Source organism: Canis lupus, chromosome 10 (assembly GCF_003254725.2).
Source record: "Canis lupus dingo isolate Sandy chromosome 10, ASM325472v2, whole genome shotgun sequence".
Lineage (NCBI taxonomy): Eukaryota > Metazoa > Chordata > Mammalia > Carnivora > Canidae > Canis > Canis lupus.
This window is the reverse complement of record NC_064252.1, coordinates 58,447,453-58,469,291: the sequence shown is the minus strand read 5'-3', so window position 1 is coordinate 58,469,291 and position 21,839 is coordinate 58,447,453. Positions and strand designations below refer to the sequence as shown.

At 35.0% G+C, this 21,839-nt stretch overlaps 1 long non-coding RNA gene across 1 annotated transcript in view; it reads right to left on the bottom strand.

Moving 5' to 3' along the window:
• Window positions 1-2,464: 2,464 nt before the first annotated feature.
• The window catches only part of LOC112672544 (uncharacterized), a 246,685-nt gene continuing 227,310 nt past the window's right edge, over window positions 2,465-21,839 (bottom strand). The window contains exons 4-8 of the long non-coding RNA XR_003144350.2: window positions 18,530-18,615; window positions 17,161-17,206; window positions 14,053-14,165; window positions 12,981-13,142; window positions 2,465-2,714 (exon numbers count right to left, since the gene is read on the bottom strand). This is a non-coding gene — a long non-coding RNA (uncharacterized LOC112672544). The remainder of the gene's footprint in view (window positions 2,715-12,980; window positions 13,143-14,052; window positions 14,166-17,160; window positions 17,207-18,529; window positions 18,616-21,839) is intronic.

Below are 21,839 nucleotides of genomic sequence, written 5' to 3'. Positions count from 1 at the left end.
TAAACCCCTGCGCCACCCAGGGATCCCGAAATACACCTTTAATGTATGGCAGGGACTTAGGAATATGGTATTATTTTATACAATTATATGAAAAATCCCTTCTAATGAGGGTTCAACCTTTACACATGCCCATGCTGATTTTATTTCACACTAATAAATGTTAGTGTGAAAGTCAAAACAAGTCCCCATTTCTGCCAAATGTTTCCCTTTTCCAAAAGGCCCCTGTGTCTCCTTATCATGCATGACAAATTTGAACTGCAGAGAATAATTTCAACTAGAATTACATTATAAAAATACAACTAGCAATGAACAAACAAACTGTTGCAAAATGTCATAAGATGTGTGAGAAAACTACATGGTTGGGAACTCAACACCACATCATCATTCCTGAAGATGAACCAATTCGTTTTTGTCATCATAGTCTACCAGGTAAACTCATTCCATGTTATTCCTATCAATCTACAATATGGAGTACTGTCACAGCACTCCGTCAAGGGAAGGGAGTGGAGTAGATAAAATGCCAACTTAGATGGGGATAAGTACTAATGACAAGTACTGATTCTGCACAAAAGAAATTGCTCTACAATTAATTCAAGAACAAAAAGAAGTACTCACAATGTATTATTACTAGTCCATTAAACTATAATTTGTAACGCTGGATAAAGCTGCATCAACCAGATTGACTTAAATAACAAAATCATCCCCTCAGACAGATGCAAATTTCCTTATTCCTATAAGTGAAGGGTAACTGAAAGCTCCAAATCATTCTTCACTGCTAACACTGAGTGCTTAGAGAATGTTCTTTGTTGAAAGTTCAAAACAAGATAAAATATTAGAAGCATTCAAAACCATTTTATCTTTGAAACATCAGTCCTCAGAACAAAAAGTCACTGAATTCCTGAAATATCCTTCAGCAGGAAAATGGGCCAGAATTTGAAATACATATTAAAATCCTTTTAATGAATAATTTGACCCTCACCACCAGTGGAACTATAATAAAACAAGTGGAACTTGTAATAAAAAACTAGATATTTTTTGGAAATTGTATATGAAGGGATATTTATTTCATAATTAGAAGTACATTTCTTTTTTTTTTAAGATTTTATTTATGTATTCATGAGAGACACAGAGAGAGAGGCAGAGACACAGAGAGAAGCAGGCTCCATGCAGGAAGCCTGATGTGGGACTCGATCCTGGGACTCCAGGATCATGCCCTGGTTTGAAGGCAGGCACCCAACCATTGAGCCACCCAGCTGTCCCTAGAAGTACATTTCTATAGTCAAAGAAACTCAAAATGTGCACAGTGGACAGGCAATTTCTGATGTAGATACTTCTAATTTAGGGAATTTAACATAAATGATGAGCTATTCTCAGAAAAGATATTGAGCATCCATTCCAGTGATATCTGATATATATTCAATAGAAGACAAGCAGGCTGACAAAACACTGTAAGGAACAAAGCATTAGAGAAATAAATGTGCTAAAAACATTTTTCGAATGGTAATGTTCATTTGAAACACCTAAAGATCATGTTAAACTGCAGATTTTAACTTGGTATGTCTGAGATTCTACGTTCATAACATGTTCCCAGGTGATGTGGATGCTGCCAGTCTAGGGAACACAATGTTAAGGGCAGTTGCAAAGAAATAAGGTAAATGACCATCATATAGAGGAGTTTGCTTTTTTTTAGATTTCTCTAAAGTTTCACTTAGTCTGAATTGTCCTACATCAATGGTTTTTAACTTGGCTGCACATTAGAATCACCTGGGGAGTTTTCAAAACTCTTACTGCCCAGGTCACATCCCAAATCAATGAAATCAGAATCTTGAAGGGGTAGTTCCTGGCATCAATAGTTGTTGAAGGTCCCCAGGTGATCTCAAAGTGTAGCCAAGAGTGAGAACCACTGGCCTAGATTGACTTTTAATGGCTTAACGAAATTTAAGCCCAGCTTTTCTTAACTTTAGCTCAGTATCTAAGTACTTGAACAGATGTCATGATCACTAAAAACATCAGCACAGGAAAATCAAGCAAAATCCTTTGCTGTTTTAATTGTCCTCTGGGATCCCTGGGTGGCGCAGCGGTTTGGCGCCTGCCTTTGGCCCAGGGCGCAATCCTGGAGACCGGGGATCGAATCCCACATCGGGCTCCCTGGTGCATGGAGCCTGCTTCTGTCTCTGCTCCTCTCTCTCTCTGTGACTATCGTAAATAAAAAAAAAAAAAAGTTTAATTATCTCCTACTGGGGTTCTTTAAGTAACTTTGAGGTGACTTTACGAATGTGGTCCATAACTGTCCTTTCATGTTTTCTATCAATTGGATGCACATTTTGCTGGCCCTATTTCACTATAGTCTTCCAGAAAGAAAAACACAGCTCTCTGAAGATACACTGCCATTAACTGACACATACACATAATAGATAATCCATAATGAATCCCAAACTTCAGTTTCTTTTTTTTTAAGATTTTATTTATGTATTCACAAGAGACACAGAGAGAGGCAGAGACATAGGCAGAGGGAGGAGAAGCAGGCTCCATGCAGAGAGCCTGGTGTGGGACTCGATTCCGGGACTCTGGGATCATGCCCTGAGCCAAAGGCAGACGTTCAACCACTGAGCCATTCAGGTGTCTCCCCACAACTTCAGTTTCATATTGAATATAGAAACAGCTTCAATCTTCCCATTACTTTGGAAAAACAACACTTTATGTAATATCCATATCTGCAAAGAAAAAATGTTAATAGCAGGTCCAGAAAAGTAAAAAAGATTTGGTTAGAATATTGGTTGTCAATATCTTGGTCTGCAAATAATGCAGTATTATAAAAATAACTTCAGTTAGGCTGATATCCTCCACACCAATGATCATTATCACTATAAAAACTCATTATGGATTTGAAACATTTTACATACTAATGTATGCTTCTCTATTAGTGTGCACTATAATTAAAAAGTAAAGATAATCTTGTTCATTGGAGTCTCCCGTACAAATTTTTAAATATTTGCATGGAAAGGGAAGTCAAAGTTTCTTCTTTCAAAATTTCTTCTAATACTGATTGAACCAAAATAAGTTTTCCTATATCCCAAGTATCTTGTCTCTTATCTCCTTCAAATTAAATTTTCATTCATTTCTTTATTCTTTCAATATACCTTTATTCAATTGGTTAATTGCTCACTATATTAGGTACTATACTATACTCTTGGCATAGAGTGCTGAGAAAGCCAGATATAGTCTCTGCCTTGTTAAGAGTTTACAACATAGAGGGACAGACAGATATATGTGAAATAATTATAGTATCAAACATAAAATTGTATGGTGCAAAAAATGCTTTAAGAAAAAACAAGAAACACTATGATACAAGACTGTAAAATGACTTTGTCCTACTCAGGGAGCTCAGAAAAGCTGTCCTGCAGAAGCAACAGTAGAACTACAATCCAAAGGACGGTCAGGTTTTTGTCCTTTTTTTTTTTAACAGCTTTATTAAGGTATATTTGATATATACAGAACCGTATAAATTTAACATGTACAATTTGATGAGTTCAGACATAGGCAAACATGTATGATACTGTCACTATGATCAAGGTAATAAACACCTCCAACACCTTGCAGAGTTTCCTTATGTCCCTTTGTTTTATTTTGTTTTATGGTAAGAGTACTTAATGTAAGATGTACTTTCTTAACAAATCTTAAAGTGTGCAATATGGTATTATTAATTATAGGCACTATGTTGTACAGGACATCTCTAGAACTTACTCAACTAACATAATTGAAACTTTATTCCCACTGAATATCAACTCCCCAGTTCCCCACCCTCAAAGCTCTGGCAACCACTATTATATTTTCTGCTTCTATGAGTCTATTTTAAATAACTCATATAAATGAAATCATATAGTCTTGTCTTTCTGTGACTGGCTTATTTCACTTAGCATAACATCCTCAAGGTTCATCCATACTGTCACAGAGACAGTATTTCCTTTTCTAAGGTTGGATACTATCCTATTGCATGGATATACCACTTCTTCTTTATTCACCCATCTGTATGTAGATAGACACTTGACAAAAAGGAAGTAGAAGAAAATTCCAAGAAGAGGGAAGAGCAAGGGAAAAACTTATATAGCAGAAGGAAGTACAGCAGGTAGGAGGAACAGAATGAAATCACTGAAACCCTGGCTGGAGCAGAGAGGGAATGGACCACAGTATGCAGCTAAACTGTTGCTCTGCAAGGTGCCACTACTTGCATCTTGGATTGTGGAAATATTTCTCATGATGAGTATGTGTACTTTGATTAGGGAAGTCAAAGTTACAGAGTACAATTAAAATAGTCAAACACCACGGGCTATATAAAAGTATATAGTAAATACAGCCTTCACCAATTCATAGATCCTCCTTCCTTCTCAGACTTTTTACACAATAAATACACTAGAGTATTAGAAGGGCTAAAAATTATCCTAGAAATTAGACTAGTATAATCATTTTTAATGGTAACCCTATGTTCTACATTTTCCTACATTTTGTTAGCAATATTTTAAGTCCTATGACACATCTATAAATAGATTATGATGGCAGTGATATTAATAAGTCCTGTAAACTAAATGATAATATATGTTTGCATTTACCTAAATATATTTAAACAGAAATGGAGACTATGGAGGATAATTTTAAAATAAGGAGAGTTTGGCTCTAGAGTAGGCAAATGATAGCCAGTGGGCCAGATCCAGCCCAAGGCTGTTTTTGTAAATAAAGTTTTCTCAGAACACAGCCATGTGCATTAATTTATGTATTGGCTGCTTTCACGCTATAGTGATAGAACTGAGTAGTTGCAGTGAAAACCACGTGGCCCAAAAAGCCCTCTATAACAAAAAGTTGCTAACACATGTGATCACAGCTGGACAGAGTTAGTTTGACAATATGCTAAAACATCCTTTATATTGTATTTCCCCAAAGATTTCAGCATCTCCTCCTGGGGAAAGTTTTTAAGAAAGTGAACAAATCTCTCCAGTGGGGTGACTAACTGCTCCTGTTGGCCTGGGACTCCTAGTTCTACCACTGAAAATCCACATCCTGAAAATCCTTCAGTCCTGGGGAAATCAGCTGGTCACGTTACCGCAGCCCTCCTAGGATGCAGACTAGGAAGCCCCTTACACTGAGATTATTGTTTGTAAGAGACAGTGCTTTATGCATCCTTTTACTTACATTCCCAAACCCACCTGTAGTACAGGCTGCTAATAATCAGGAGAGCTCAAGCACTGCTGTCATATTATTGACAGAATGAGATATCATTTATAGATCATGCCTAAAATCTAAGTCCACACGAAGTTCAGCCTATGAGGATCATATCTCTAAAGGTAAAAGTGGTTCATCTAACAGCCTATTTCTCCTTCTAAACCACCTACCTGGAAGGACACTCATTTCAAAGAATATTTACTAGCTTTGTTAGAGGTGAGATGATATGAAATGAAGATTAAAGCAGCAATGTCTGCTTTCCCAACCCTTTAAAAAACAAATAAACCAAAACACGACTTGGGTTTAGAGAGAAACCGTAGGTCTCTTTAGGTATAGACCAGTGAGCCATCTCAGGTCCCTGTGCCCAAGTGCGAGGGCAGCCAACAATTACTAGAAGCAACCTCCCAGGAAAGCACCCCATATAAAACAGATTAACTCCTTCTACAAAGAAGGATGATGAAAGTTAGGAAGGATAAAGAAAGAACAGGTTCTTAATAAACAGTCCATGTGTCTAAGTGTGGAGGTTGGAATGTGGAGGTTGGAAAGGGCAGAAGTGCCTGGAGCATTTCTGAGTGCAAAAGATCAGTGAAGATTCACGATTCAATTTCCATGGACTTAAGTTTGGGAGAACCAAGAGCTGCTTAAGGGAGACAGCCTCAAAGTGAATAGTTATCATTTTATGTATACCCAAGTATTTGTTTCTTTGTTTGCCAGGGTAATTTCAGTTTTCATTTTTCAGTGTAGACGCTGAAAAAATATCTGTTTAAACTGTGCATACAGTTGCCAAACATTTTTTCCAACAGTGTGTTTGATTCTAAGTAACTAATTTATACACAAACACAGTGGTGCTTGTTAAAAACTGCTTTGAATACTGTACCCTAGAATAATTTTTTCTATAAAGCTGTCCAGACACAGGTTCTCACATAAAGCAAGAAGCAATGCAACACAAAAGATGAAGTGCTGATTCCTAAATCTGTTTTAGTACTCTCCTGACAATTTTCCAACAGATTTTGGGAGCTTCTCATTATGGGCAAACTGGTATTTTGGAGCTGTCAAAGTATACATCAAACAACTGCTGCTCAGGGCCCAGAGAAGTCATCATAAAGGTCAATAACTCTTTTGTACTTTTTTTTGCCTTATGGGGGTAGCACTTTTATAGGCATTTTGGTTATTTCATGGTAAAGGAAAATTCTTTTCACAATGGACATTCAAGACAACCAAATAATAATTCTGTATAATAATGTGAGAGCCTGACTTCACTGTGGTCACCATACATTACTGTAGGGATTATTATGAGGTTTGGAGGAGGAAGTGTTTCTTCCTTTCTTTGGGAAAGGTTAAGAAGTGAGGAGGAATCTGGATTTGGGTAAAGGAAGGATCTATGGAGTCTTCTGTACAACTGAGTGGGGCTCTCAGCTCTGAGCTAAGGAGAATGAGAAAGAATTGCTTCTCAACAGAGAAGCATGGCCTGTGCCTAAGGAAAGTATTATAGAGACAAAAGTATACTTAAATTTATATCTATTTTAGTATATCAAGTCTAAAAAGTTGCATCTAAGTAAAAAAGTGACAGGGGCATCCTGAACAGTGAAGCATGGCCCATGACTAGGTAGAATAAAACCCTGCTTGAAATTTGTCTCTCCCAGTTCTATAATTCATCACTTTATGCACAAGTACTCAATACATAGTTTCAGCTTTTTATTAAATTCTGTTACGTGTATATCTTATAAGTATGCAGCTCAATGAATTTTCACAAACCAAACAAACTTATGTGGCCAACACTCAGATGAGTAAATGACTATCTTGCTGTCACTGCTTCTCATAAACCACCATCCTAACCTGCTTGGTACATCTTCTATAAATATCACTATTTGGTCTTAGCCATATTTTTGAATATGACGCCTGGGGCTCATGCCTCCAAGAGATGAAATTAAGGGACAAATGCATAATTCTGGAGAAGGTGGTGAGGGGACAACACCAGAGGGGTACCTGGATCCACAGTATAGAGCACAGATCAGGAAACTTGTTCGTGATCTATCTGTATCAATCTCAAGAGCCAGGGAATAAACATTCTTGATTTGGTGGGCCATAATGTCTTTGTCAAAACTCTAAATGAATATCAGTAGCTATATTCTAATAAAATATTATTTACAAAAACAGGCATAGGTTGTACTTTGTTACTTCTGGCTTAGAGCAAGTAGTATCTGTGCAATGTGAGGTATTACATGAACATCAGAAGGGAAACTTTGTAAAATACTGGATCTCACTCTAAATAACTCAGACATTGGTTATCTGGACTCCTCAAGGCAGAACTTGAACCTTATAGTTCATATTTGCTTACTTGTATCTTTGGTATAGTTTCTAACTTTCAAAATAATGCAGTAGTCAGCAGCAAGAAACTGGAAATGTCTAGAAGCAAGATTATTTCTGTTATATTTAGCAACATCGCTTAAGGAAAGCATTCTGGATTTCACACTATTTTCTAAATCTCAAATTCATTAAAAGCAAAGTTTTGCTTCAATAAAATATCCCATGAACAATGAAATTCGTATAAATCTTGAGGGTTTCTAAATATTTGACAATTTAGCCACAAGTTTAAAAGTCCATTATATTATGAATTGAAAAGAGAGACAAAGTTACACATAACAGCACATTTCTTCCACTTTTTAAAACTATTGGTCATTTTAATATGCTTTGACTCAGTTCTGTTTCCATAAAGCTAATTTGTTTCAGGACATGATGAAACCATTTGCATCATCTTGCATTCAATGTGTTAAATCCTTTATGTTCTTGGCAGAAGATGTTTTAAGGTCTGTGATGGAAATACCAATTTTGAGAGAGAAAAGTGAAATTTCTACAGAGAGATAAAAGTGAAATTTCTACAAAGTTCCTACTTAATCAAAGGATTCTTAACTGCTTTCAATTATTCCTTTAGAAAACTATGAAAAGATATAGGGAAATCTGAAAATTAATGTGATTTGACAAAAATTAAACAACCACTGGACATCACATGACAACATTTATCAAGTACCCATGGAATTAATTTTATGGATTATCTTTTATAAGCATGGAATTACCCACACTATTTTCTTTGTCCACAGAGTAGATTAAGCATCAGGTGTTTTTTTTTGTTTGTTTGTTTTATTTTGTTGCCACAGCACTAAAAATTAGGTCACCCCACCAACATACTGGCCATCTTTGACATCTTCATTTTCTCTTTTCCTGTATGCCAGATATACTATTCTATTCCTATCACTAACTCTACACACTAGTCCAAAAAATCATTATTTCTCAACTGAATTATTGTAATAGCCTCCTACGAGTAATCTTGCTTCCACAATTACCTCCACAACCGTCTATTGTGGCCGTGCCCCCACCCAGCAACTAGAGCAATACCTTTAAAACACAGACTAGATGTTATTAATCAGTTCAAAACCTTCTCACAGTCTTTATCCCCCCCCTTATTTCATCTACATGTTCATATTTATTTGTTATATATTTTAATTGTCTTTTCTACCAACTAGAAGAAGCTTAATATGAGTAAGGGGAGTTGGGATGAAGAGAAGGAAAGGGAAGGTGGAGCAGAGAAACTGCATTGATTTTATTAAATACATATACAAAAGACCACAAAGCAGAATTTTTCTTTTTCTTTTTGCAACAGTAAACTGCATGAAAATATTCTAATATGTCTCAGGTATAATCCAAATACTGTGGATTAAAATATAAAGGTGATTTTAGAGAGAGAATAAAAATAAATAATGTATACAATTTTTCTGTGATCATTTTGAGGGTAATTTTTATCAGTCAATATTGAACTTTAGTGGAAAGCACATTTTTCTTGTTACTACAAGAGTATCTTGTAGCTGTATCACACAAAGAAGCTATCTCTTACTTAAGCAGATTATGATCATTGTCAGAAGAAAGGAGACAAAAAGAGAATACATATTTCCGTGTACGCTACAGAAAACTATGGAAGGCAATTCACTGTTTTGATTATAAAATATCATTAGCATTTGAGAGTTATGCCACCCTTTTGACAAACATGAAACATTAAAGAAAAAAGTACCAATTTATTGCCTCCTTAGAACTGTCATTCTTCCTATTATTAATCTTCCTATTATTAATCATCCCCATTATAACACTTCCATCCAACACCCAGTGTTCATTAAAATTTCCTTTTTATTATCATAAAAGAGTTGGACATGGGATTGTAATTTATCCATAAGTTGCTGAAATCCCTCTTCTAAACATGTGCCTCCTCTTATTTGACAGTTTGTATTGTTAAAATGCAATCTGCAGTCCTTATAAAAGAAATGAGCCTCCTCATATTTTCAAAGGGCATGTACTTGAAAGGGTAAAAATAAAATGTTCCAAAATTGATTCATTTATTTCTTTAGGGGGGATAATCCTAACAACAAGAAAATACTTATCCTCCCCACCACCTAGACACACATACACACACGCTATTCCCCAGGTAAACTTCTGCCCCTGCCTTTAAGTTCACTGGTACTTTTAGATTATAAGGAGACTATAAAATTTATCTTTCCCATTGCTAAATTGAGATCCATTGTCACAATATATAGAGCACTTGGAGTAACAACCATTATTCTAGAAAAATAAATTCATTGCAGTTGTCTTAGTTCAGGGTGCTATAAAAAAAATAGCAATGACTTGGTGGCTTAAACATAGCAATTTCTCATAGCTCTGGAGGCTGGGAAGTCCAAGATCGAGGTGTCAGCTGATTTAGTTCCTGGTGGGCTCTCTTCCTGGTTATGCTCTCATGGTGGAGAGAGAAAGAGAAAGAGGGAACAAGCTCTCTAGTGTCTCTTGCTGTAAGTGCACTAATCCAATTCTGAGGGCTCCACCTTAATGACTCAAGGACCTCCCAAAGGTCCCATCTTCAAACATGATCACATTGGGGATTAGGGTTTCAACATATGAATTCTGAGAGGACACAAACATCTAGTCCATAACAGTAGTCACTGAAGATCCCTGGTAATAGGATAAAGCAAAAAGTATTTACTCAAACAAAAAAATAAAAAAAAATCACTAATCCCTAACTTAATGCATTCATTAAAAAATCAATAAAAACAAACAAGCAAAATTATATGATTGTGTTTAATATTTAAGATTTAACTTTGGCTCAAGTTAAAATAAGTAGAGTTGTATATACAATCAAAAATAGTGGTTGCCTTCACATCTGCTAGAATGGTTCTAATCAAAATGACAGATAATGGAATGTTTTGGCTGGGGAGAAAATAGAGAAACTGGAACCCTTATACACTGCTGGTAGGCATGTAAAATGGTGCGTACACTTTGGAAAATAGTCACCAAATGACTCATCCGTGCTACGCTTAGGTATATATACAAAAGAAATGAAAATATATGTCCACATGCAAACATATGTAAAATGTTCATAGCAGCATTTTTCATAATAACAAACAAATGGGAAAAACCTAAATGTCCATTATCTGATCAAAGAAGAAAATATAGTATATCCATACAGTAGAATATTGTTCAAAGGATAAAATGCTAATAAATGCTACAACATGAATAAACTTTGAAGACATTATGCCAAGTGCAAGAAGTTAGTCATAAAAGACCAAGACCACATATTCTATGATTCCATTTATCTAGAACAGGAAAATCCATTGGATTTATATATAAGATTAGTGTTTGCCAGGGGTTAGTGGTCTGGAGAGGTGAGGGGAGAGAAAACAGTTAAGAGGTACAGAGTTTCTTTTTGAAGTAATGAAATGTTTTAAAGTTGGTTGTGGTAATGGATGCACAACTCTGTGATTTAAATAGCTCACTTTATTTTTTTAAGTTTTTACTTAAATTCCAGTTAGTTAACATACAGTGTCATACTTGTTTCAGGTGTACAACATAGTGAGTCAACACTTCCATCCTTCCATCCAACACCCAGTGTTCATCTCAGCAAGTACACTCCTTAATCCCCACCACCTATTTTATTCATCCCCTCCCACCCCCTCCCTCTGGTAACCATTAGTTTGTTCTCTATAGTTAAGAGTCTGTTTCTTGGTTTGCCTCCCTCTTTCTCTTTTTCCCCCTTTGTTCACTTGTTTTGTTTAATTCTACATGAGTGAAATCATATGGTATTTATCTTTTTCTGACAGAATTTGACTGACTTATTTCATTTAGCATAACACTGTCTAGTTCCATCCATGTCATTGCAAGTGGCAAGATTTCATTCTTTTCTATGGCTGAGTAATATTCCATTATGTGTGTGTATATAAATTTACCACATCTTTATTCATTCACCAGTTGATGAACACTTGAGCTGTTTCCATGATCTGGCTATTGTGTTTTATTTTTCTCAATTAAAGATTTGATTTACTGAAGAATCTGAAAACATACTACAATGGAAACTGTTATTAGATGCTGCCTGTACTGTGCAATGGACCATCCACATACTACCACACTGTTTTCGGAAGACTTGAAATGCCACTGATAGTTTAAAAACTGGAAAGCCAGTGGAGAAGTAAGAAAACAATTTAATATTTCAACTGAATCTGGAGGTGCTGCTAATTTGGCTATTGTTGACAATGCTGCTACAAACACAGAGGTGCATATATCCCTTTGAATTACTATTTTTGTATTCTTTGGATAAATATTAAGTAGCACAATTGCTCAATCATAGGTTAGTTCTATTTTTAACTTTCTGAGGAACCTCCATATTGGTTTCCAGAGCAGCTGCATTCCAAACAGTACAATAAGGTTCCCTTCTCTCCACATCCTCACCAGTACTTGTTTCTCATGTTGTTGATTTTAGCCATTCTAACAGGTGTGAGGTGATTATCTCATTGTAGTTTTGATTTGTATTTCTCTGATGATCAGTGATATTGAGCATCTTTTCATGTGTCTGTAGGCCATCTATATGTCTCCTTTGGAAAAATGTCTATTCATGTCTTCCATCCATTTTAATTGGATTATTCATTTTTTGAGTGTTGAATTTTATAAGTTCTTTATAGATTCTGGATACTAAACCTTTATCAGACATGTCATTTGCAAATCAGATATGTCATTTGCAAAATGCATATGAATATCTTCTCCTATTCCATAGGCTGCCTTTTAGTTGGATGTTTCATAGAAACTTTTTATTTTGATGAAGTTGCAATAATGTATTTTTGCTTTTGTTTCCCTTGCCTCAGGAGACATATTGAGAAAGAAGCTGCTATGGCCACTATTAAAGAGGTTACTGCCTGCGTTCTCCTCAAGTATTATGATTTCAAGGCTCACATAGAAAGTGGCCCAGTTTCATTCTTTTGCATGTTGCTGTCCATTTATCCCAACACCATTTGTTGAACAGACTTTTTCCCACTGGAAAGTGTTGACATTTTTTTTTTCATTTCAAATGGAACATTCAACTTAGAATGAACTATACTTATATGTAATATATATATATATACATGAAATATATCAATAAATCTACTAAAAATATTGCTTATGAGGTACTATTCTACCTCTGAAGAAAGTGTCTTTTTTCCTATGGCATTTATTTGGGGGGAAGGTTGAAGATCACTAATAAATAAATACAAATATAATATAATGAAATACATTTTTAGACAATGAATACACTTAGAAAGCAAATGAATCAGGGTAAAGATAGAGTATAACAGGTGGGGGATGGATATTTTAGACAGAACAGAGAAGGTATCTGTCACTCCTGCAAAGGTGACATTGAGTTAAAACCTGAGTAATATGAAGGAGTTAAACACAAGGATACAGAGCAGATATATAAAGCATACCTAGGGATCCCTGGGTGGCGCAGCGGTTTGGCGCCTGCCTTTGGCCCAGGGAGCGATCCTGGAGACCCGGGATCGAATCCCATGTCAGGCTCCCGGTGCATGGAGCCTGCTTCTCCCTCTGCCTGTGTCTCTGCCTCTCTCTCTCTCTCTCTCTCTCTGTGACTATCATAAATAAATGAAAAAATAAAATAAATAAATAAAGCATACCTATACAGAGAAGATGTATAAAGCATACCTATCCAAATATAAAGGCCCTGAATAGAAAGTGAGTTTAACACGTTCAAACAACTAAGCAGTTGGTAAAAAGAAGGAATGAAGCCATGGACATCACAAGCTGAGGCCAGCAGAGTAACTATACCTTGTTAATCTCAAATATTTTTATTAGATACATCCAAGACTGAAAAGTCATAATAAATGTTTAATAGCATCATCTCAATATGGTAGTTGAACTGGATATCATATATTGTTTGCTTCTTTAATATGAAAATTGTCAAAGAGCTTTGATTTTAAATGCCATTAGGGAATTGGCTTTCATAACAACAGCACTCTCTATTTGGAACAAAAATTACAATTCTATAAGTAATATTAAAATAAGTTAAATTAAATTAACAAGATTTGGCAATGTCCAGAACATTTTCTATTTTCAGAATTTATTTCACAGAGATTAATGTATCAGATAAGATGCCAGTAGGAAAGGCACATCACACTGTGCAATATTTATATTTAGCAATATTTAATTAAGAAACTGTTTTCCTAAAAGCGTGGACAAGGTTACGGGAGACCTCAAAAGACTAAAGAATTTCAAACTAGCAACATCAGGGAGTTGAGTACCATCACCATTTTTAGGCCCAATAAGATGGGAGTAGAAATGAGTTACTGGAACCTGGAAGCAGAGGTGTGGGAACACCAGGAGGTAGGAGTGGAGAAAGAGGGAAAGAAGGAAAGAGAGGAGAGAGAAAGAAAGCACTTTGTGTAGATGGCTACCTGACAGTTATGATCTTCACTTAAGGATTCATCCAACCAATGACAGAGCTACCAGAGTGAGTTGAGGTAATAAATGTGCTGACCTCACCTTCCTCCCTTCATCTCTCAGATCTCCTGCCAAAATTCCCCATAGACCAAAGCTGATGTAGTCCATACAGATCAACCTCCTGGAGCATAGCACAGAGGAGAGAAAGGTAGAAACTGAATTTGGAAAAACAAATGGAAAAACAATTGTGTCATACACAGCCAATTAAACAATTTGTTTTATCTGTCTATGATATTAAGGCAAACAAATAACTGAGTATCAAATCACTGTTCACTTACAATGGGCTTGCAAAACACATCCATTCCATAAGTCATTGAAAACTCAACCTATAGCCCTTACTTTCTGTTTACTTGCACTAACAAAATCTTTTACAGAAGATTTATATACGGTGTGTTTAGTAATGAAAGTGCTATGATCAAAAGAAATGTTGATTTTTCTATTTTATCTGTGACACATACATACATATATACATATTTATAAAATCTATTTCATCTGTGTGTGTATATATACATATATACACATATATACATAAAATTTTAGAGCCACCATTCCATACCCTGTATCAGTAATTCTACAATTTTTACACCTATACGCACACACACTCATATGATGTTAATATATGCATCATGTTTTCTCATTTACCTACCCAGGATTATAACCATTTCCTTGTGTTTGTGCTGCTATTCCAATACTATATTTCCCACTCAAAAACTGGTATCTGAATGTACGGGGAAATGGCATAATTAGAATGATTATCTGGCAGGTTATTCCAATTTGATTTGATTGTGCAACTTCTAGTAATATGTATAAGTAATTTATTTCTTGCAATACAGTTGTGATACACAGAGTCTCAACTCTATTACTAAAAACAGCTAATTTACACTACACTAAGACCTACACTATACTAAGTCATAACCAGCACAGTAGACACAGATTGTCAACCTTCCAGACATGCAAATAACAAAAGTCCCTTGTTATTCCTTTGGTTTCCAAATCTTTGCCTAGATGCCAAAATTAAAACCCATGTTAACATTATTACAAATAAGAAACATAGAGCTTCCTGTGAAGTGTTGGATCCAGGAAGAGGAAAAGCCAAGCAAAACATTACAATAATGGTTGCTAGCCATTTCAAAATATCACTATGATTAAAAATCTATCTATGGAGAATACGTACACAAAAAGTATTTGAAAAAAAAGTATTTGATGGAAGAGGAGAGTAACCCTCTCATCCACTCTATCAAGAGCCTTACTATAATGTAAATAGAATTATTAAAATTAATATCATTACACTGCCTTGGGGATCAGAGTATGTAAATTTCATTAAGCCATAATTCATTGATTTATCATATCAGTAGTTCTCATTCTGCTTTGCCTATTTATAGACCGTGAAATACATAAAGAAAACATGCAAGATGTACAGAATTCTCCCTTCTCTCTTCAATTTTTATTTTTAGCTCCAAAGGTTCTAATATTTGTTTATTCTGTACGCAAAAATGTGTACCAAAAACCCCTTGTGTTAATATGCCCAAAGTGGTGGTAGAACAAAGCTCAAAGAATTTATGGCACACGTAAACAGTGTGTGTGTGTGTGTGCGTGTGTGTGTGTGTGTAGGCAAGGGTGGGGGAAGAAACTGAGAGATATTGTGTGTGTGTCTGTCTGTGTGTGTAGGCAAGGGTGGGGGGAGAGACTGAGAAATATTTTACAATCAAAAACTTTCACCCTATCATTACTGTCATTACCAGTGAAGTTTTCATATGTGTGTTAATAGCATAATTTGAAAACAGTGGAACATAATTAAATGGGACGGTGGCCATCTTCATAGCGTTTCAGAAACATAAAAAACTCTCCCTTGCAGGATTTTCAAAATATTACCATCTTTCATGAATCAAGTGCTTGGTTTTTCCTGCAACTTAGAACATTGTTGTCCCAAGTGGAATACATTAGCTTAAAATAGAACCTTTATGCCACATTACTCACTTCTGTGAACAAGCAATCCTGCTTTGTTTTGTCATAAATGCTTGAGGAGAAGTTAAACATCTGTAAGTTCAGATCATGCTCAAAACAAATGATCCACAATAATCAGTAGCTTTGGGCACAGATAAATTTGAACTTGTATTATCTTTCCTGGAAATCGACATAATGTAATCAAATCAAACCGTCAACTGTAGTAAATATTTAATGAATAATGGGGCTTTAATCCTTTTTCAGTTTTGTGATGTATTAATAGCTTGTGATTTCTAAAGGTTGCAATTTCAGCCTATATTTTTCTTGAGACTTAGAATTAAATTAAGTCATTTAATGTTGACATTTTTATTTTTACTTCAAATTGAACATTCAATATAGAAGGAACTGTGAAAGATCTCAAGATGGCAGTTTTTAAAACTAAATTAACAAAGTTGAGACACTTACAATTGATTTATTCCTGGAAATCAAAACCAAATCAATTTAAAACTTGGTCAAAATTATTGACACATGAATAGTGAAAGCAAAATATTGGTCACTTCACAGGGCACACAGCAGTATACAGGCTAAACAGACCTGTGCCAGGTTTCAGTGCCATTTCACAGGGTTGCATGAATAATTTGCATCTCCACTGTTTAAAGCCACTTTAGGAAAACCATCTCCACTTAGTCAAAATATTACATTGGGATTTTTGTTTCTTCAGTGTTGGATAGTATGTGTGATTAAAATCCATGCACTACTACTTTTCATAAATGAAAAGTTTGCTGTGTTTGTTTTCAGTTTAATGATTCATTGGTTATGTGTATTGTCTTCGGTAAGAAAAATGAATTTATAAGAGTGTGCTGAGCTTCACAAAGTCATATTTTACTTCTGACTCTTATTTGATTTTTAAAGCTATTTAACCTAGCCCTTTGTGTCTTCCACCAAGACATAATAGGATTTTATACTTAAAACTCATTATATTCTTCTATTCAAAACTTGATTCCAATTTATATAGGGAAAATTATTCCTCACTTAGATTTAGTTTTAATATATATACATTTTTCCCTTGCTTGCAAAAAAACTTTTAGAGCTTTGAACTGAAACAATGACAAGTTTGACCAATTTTAATAGGCTCCCAAACAAAAATGCAAGCTTCCTAATATGACAAATAAGAGTAGTAAGACAAATGGCTGTAATTGTACTGACCTGTTCACCTGGCAGAACCATTTACACTTGGTTGCCATGGAAAACCCTGCTGAGAAGGAAACAGCAGGAGAAATCTAATTTAGTGCTAGTGCCAGTCAGTACCTCCAAGGCTAGTTTCTAGTCTCTTTTCCTTGGAATTGTTTCCCAGGGTCATCAGTTGTATCCTCACATTTGCCCCAGAAAAATAATAACACTTCTAAATGTTCTGCACCCAAATATACATTTCCTCTCTTTAGCATGAACAACTGTGAAATAAAGCACCCTAACTCTTTGACATGAATAAACAGATCATTTTGGCTGCCTGCTTAACTGAACACAGACTAATAACAGAAATTACCATTTTGTAGTCTTTATTTTTCTTGGCTTCTCAGTAGGATTCAGTACTGTTAACCACTGTCATTTACAAGATTCTCTTTCTTTGATGTAGGTGATATTATTCTTTCCATCATTTTTACAGACTCATCCCCTTGTACTCTCATGGTAACTCAAAACTCAGAAGTTGCCCTCTTCCTTCACCATTCAAAATTTTGTTCTCTGTGGAATCTCATCCCCACTGAAGGCTTTGATTACCACCAATATACTAATGATTTGCAAAATTTTATCTTAAAGTTAAACCATTCTTCAGAACTCTAGGACCATATTCCAATTTCTATATAATCCTCCTACTGAGATAACATAAAGGCTCATATCCAAAACAAGTCTCTTTTCCAGTGTTCTCCATCTCAATGAATACTATCAACTTCTATCCAATTATACAAGACAGAAATCCAGGAGGCATTCTAGAGTCCTTCTTTCCCCTCAAGTTAAAGCCAATAGTCCAAAGCCACCACAATCCCTCTCTTACAATTCTCTCTACACTACTACAATAGCCTCTTAACAGGCCTCCTTGTATCTACCCTTATCTCTTTCCAATAAGTGTTCAACCCATAGACAGAGTTATCTAAAAATTATGAACCTAACTTTATCAGACCATTTTTCACCTTCCTTATTAAAATAATCCTTTGGCTTCCTCCTGAGTTTATGCTGAAGACCAAAATTCTTGCCATAGTCTTCCAATTTCTGTATGGTCTTGCTTCTACCATGCCTCACCCTTAACATTATGGTCCTCTCAGTTCTCTGCATTCCAGCCACATGTCTTCTTTAAGTTCTGGAAGAATTCATGTCTCTTATACAACAGAATCTTTGCACAGACTCTTGCTTTTTTTTTTTTTAATTCTGTAATTCTCCCCCACTCCCTGTTTTTCCTTCATGTATCTTCATCTATAAGTTCATTAATAATATTATCAGAGAAAAATTTATTTTCATAAAAAAGCAAACATCATCAAATTGTTTGCTGAAACAAGTGAAAAGTAAAGATTACAATACTTACATTCAACATGTTGCCATTATGAATTTAGTTTTTCCAGCCTCACAAATTAGTTTGGGAACTGTCTATTCTTGCACGACTGCCACATCCTATTAAATACAAATACTTTGCTTTGACTCTAGCAATTTGTTAATAACTATTTTAATATAGATGAAAAGATTGTATTTGTAATAAGTACAGACAGGAAATGGATAAATCATGCATTTTTTTTCTAAGCAGGACTTAGTATCAAAATAATAGATCTTTATAAATCTTGGGTTTTCACTTAAAATAAGGGATATAAATTGGATAAAATGGCATGTATAAAAACACCTATTAAATACTGAACAGACTTGAACAGCAATTGTTTTCCCCTTACTTATCCATGTAGAAGCTTAAAGCCTTCTGGCAGGCAGGCCTGACTGGCTCAAAAGGACACAGCAGTTTGAAGCAATATTATTATAACAAAAGTTATTCCTAGATGCTCCTTCTCTGTATCACATCCATGTCTAACTGTAATTCTCTGCTTTCCTTCTAGGTATCCCATCTTCAGGTTTTTATATCTTGGTTTACATTTATTTTCAGCTAAAAAACGTATTGATTCATTTCTCATTTCATGACCTCTTTTCTGACTTACATTAGTGTATCCTCTCTGCTGACAACTTAGATTCTGTTCTAATGCTTTAATTGTTTCGTCCTCATAAAATCCTTCATGGTGATGCTGTACCTTCACAGAATCTAATCCCTTCTCCTTATCTTTGGCTTTAGGATGTCAAGGTTGGAGAAGGGAAAATCTTTCCACCTCTTACCATGATTTCAAGCGGTGCCTTTAAGAAACTTTGTCCTTTCTCCCACATAATTTTTCATAAACAATACACCCAGTGTGAACACAGCCTGATAGGAAAGATTTATTTTCTACTTATTTTTCCAGTACTGTGCAGAACAGAACCAAAGTTATACATTTGCATAATTCTTTTCTCATACTAGAAATTGCTAATTTAATAAAAGGCAAGTCAGTAGCCAAATTTAAGATGCTTATAAAAGGTACAGTCTTAGATTTCAAGAGTCTTGGAGGAATTGATAGTTTACCATTTACACTATGTATTCTCCAACTCTAGAATTTAATCTCTCAGAAATCAAGAGCCTACCTCTTTTATTTATGACTATACTCTCCAAAAACAAGAACAGTGCCTGAGACATAGTAAGTATTCAATAAATATTTGTCAAATGAGTAAATACCATTGTAAGTCATGGTGTGGGTTTTAAAGAAGTCAAGAAAGCCCTGTATTGTATGGATAATCTGATAGAGACTCAAGATACATTAATACAGTTACTTTCTAGCTTATAGGAGGAAATTTTAAACTGTTACATAATACTAATTAAATACTAAACACAGTGTCACCATGCAATCTGTCATGAAATAAGGGTACTAAGAAGCAGGAAAAGGATGACATTATTCATCCTAAATTTTAATAAAATGACACCTAAGAAAGTAAAGAAACACCTGATACATGACTTCTGTTCAACTAAAATTGTACAGATACATACCAGATACAGAGACACACAAACACACACACACACCTCAAATAAAGTTTACAAAAAGTCTGACAATATTCTTGTTTAATATGTTAATTGTTTAATACGTTAGAAAAAATGATGCTCGAGATATTAAATATTTTCCCAAAGCTAGAAAGTAGCTGAGATAACACCCAGATCCACTGCTTCTGACTTTAATTCCAATGTTTGTATTTTTCACTTTAAACTTGATCTTGGAAATATCATATAATAAAAATTCAAAAAGAAATCAAGAATGACAGGATAAAATTAACACCCAATGGTCATTTCAATCAGACAAGGCTGTTAAATTCTCTTTATACGTAAACGGTATTTGTCTTAAAGATTTAGACAGGGTAAATATATTCCATGTGTTTTCCTCAAGAGAAAATGTCCCCAAAGTTTCTTAAAAAATAAAATACCAATTTTATAAAATGAAGTTTATGCCAATAGCTTTCAAATCTTCATGATCACCACAACCATTTAAGGCTTCAAAAAATACCTTCTCCCAGAAACTATAAATTCTGACTTCTCATACCTGGGTTTAAGACCAGAATTGGTGATTTTAATGATCAGCCCAGGATTGGAAAACATTGGTCAAGAACAGTGCTTATTTTCTTTCACAAGATTAAAAGGAAGCATGTTAATATATGAACACTACTTATGAAAATTCAGTGGATTATGGAAGGTATGAAGAAGCACCTATATGTTGTGATGCAAAGCTGAATTTTTGAAATTATCCTTACAATTTCCTTCTGCACTAACTTTGCCAGTGATTTCTCTCTTTAATACTGTATTTTGAGCAAACTCTGCTCACTTTCCAACCTCTGCATCCATTGCTCACTCTTCCAAAACTGTCCCTATACATTTCTCAAAATATTCCAGCATATAGACTTGTAACAGTTCTATTTTAATCAATGTAACAGGGCAGTGTAAAAAATAGAACTGGTTTTTAAAGATATTACCATTGCCAAGGCTTATTTATTTCTAATAATCCATCAGATAACTGTTCATTTCTCCTTGTATACTGTCCCTTACTCTGCCATATTTTCTCTGTAAATGTCTTTCTTTTTTAATCATTTACTTCCCAACATTATATATTCTTTCTCCTTGATATCAGCAGGATGCTTAGCTGCAAACAATACAAGTCATTTTAAATAATTTAAGCAGAAATAAAACATATTAATGATACTTGGTAATTCTCAGAATCTCTGACTAGAGAATTAGGCTTGGAGGACCTAGAGAGTTATGAGACCAAATTTCACTAGGAATTCCCCTAAATTAATAGCACAACATAATGATAGCACACACCCACTGGAATGGCTAACATGAAAAAGACTGACAACATGATATATTGCTAAAGATTTATATCAGAAATTTCATATATTGTTGGTGGAATAGTAGGTTTAATGACTGGGAAGAAATATGTTAGGGGCTTCTTGAGCATTTGCAACCTTCATTTTATTGCCCACAGTGATGATCACACAGATATTTCCCCTTGATAGTTTATTGAGCTCTATACTTATGGTATACTTTAATGTATGATAGTAAATTTAAAAAAAAAAGATTTGGGGTGGTCAAAGAGCATCATAAATGCTATAACACTATCTCTCCATCTTTAACTTAGATAGCTTTGGCAGGAGTGTGGGACGGGGCGACCCATATAGACTTAACTACATTCTATAGGTAGGACCAGAAGATAAAGGCACACTGCTGATCCATGGTCAAGCAATTTAAGAAATCAGCTGCATTTTTGCCCTTGTCAAACTTATATCAACAT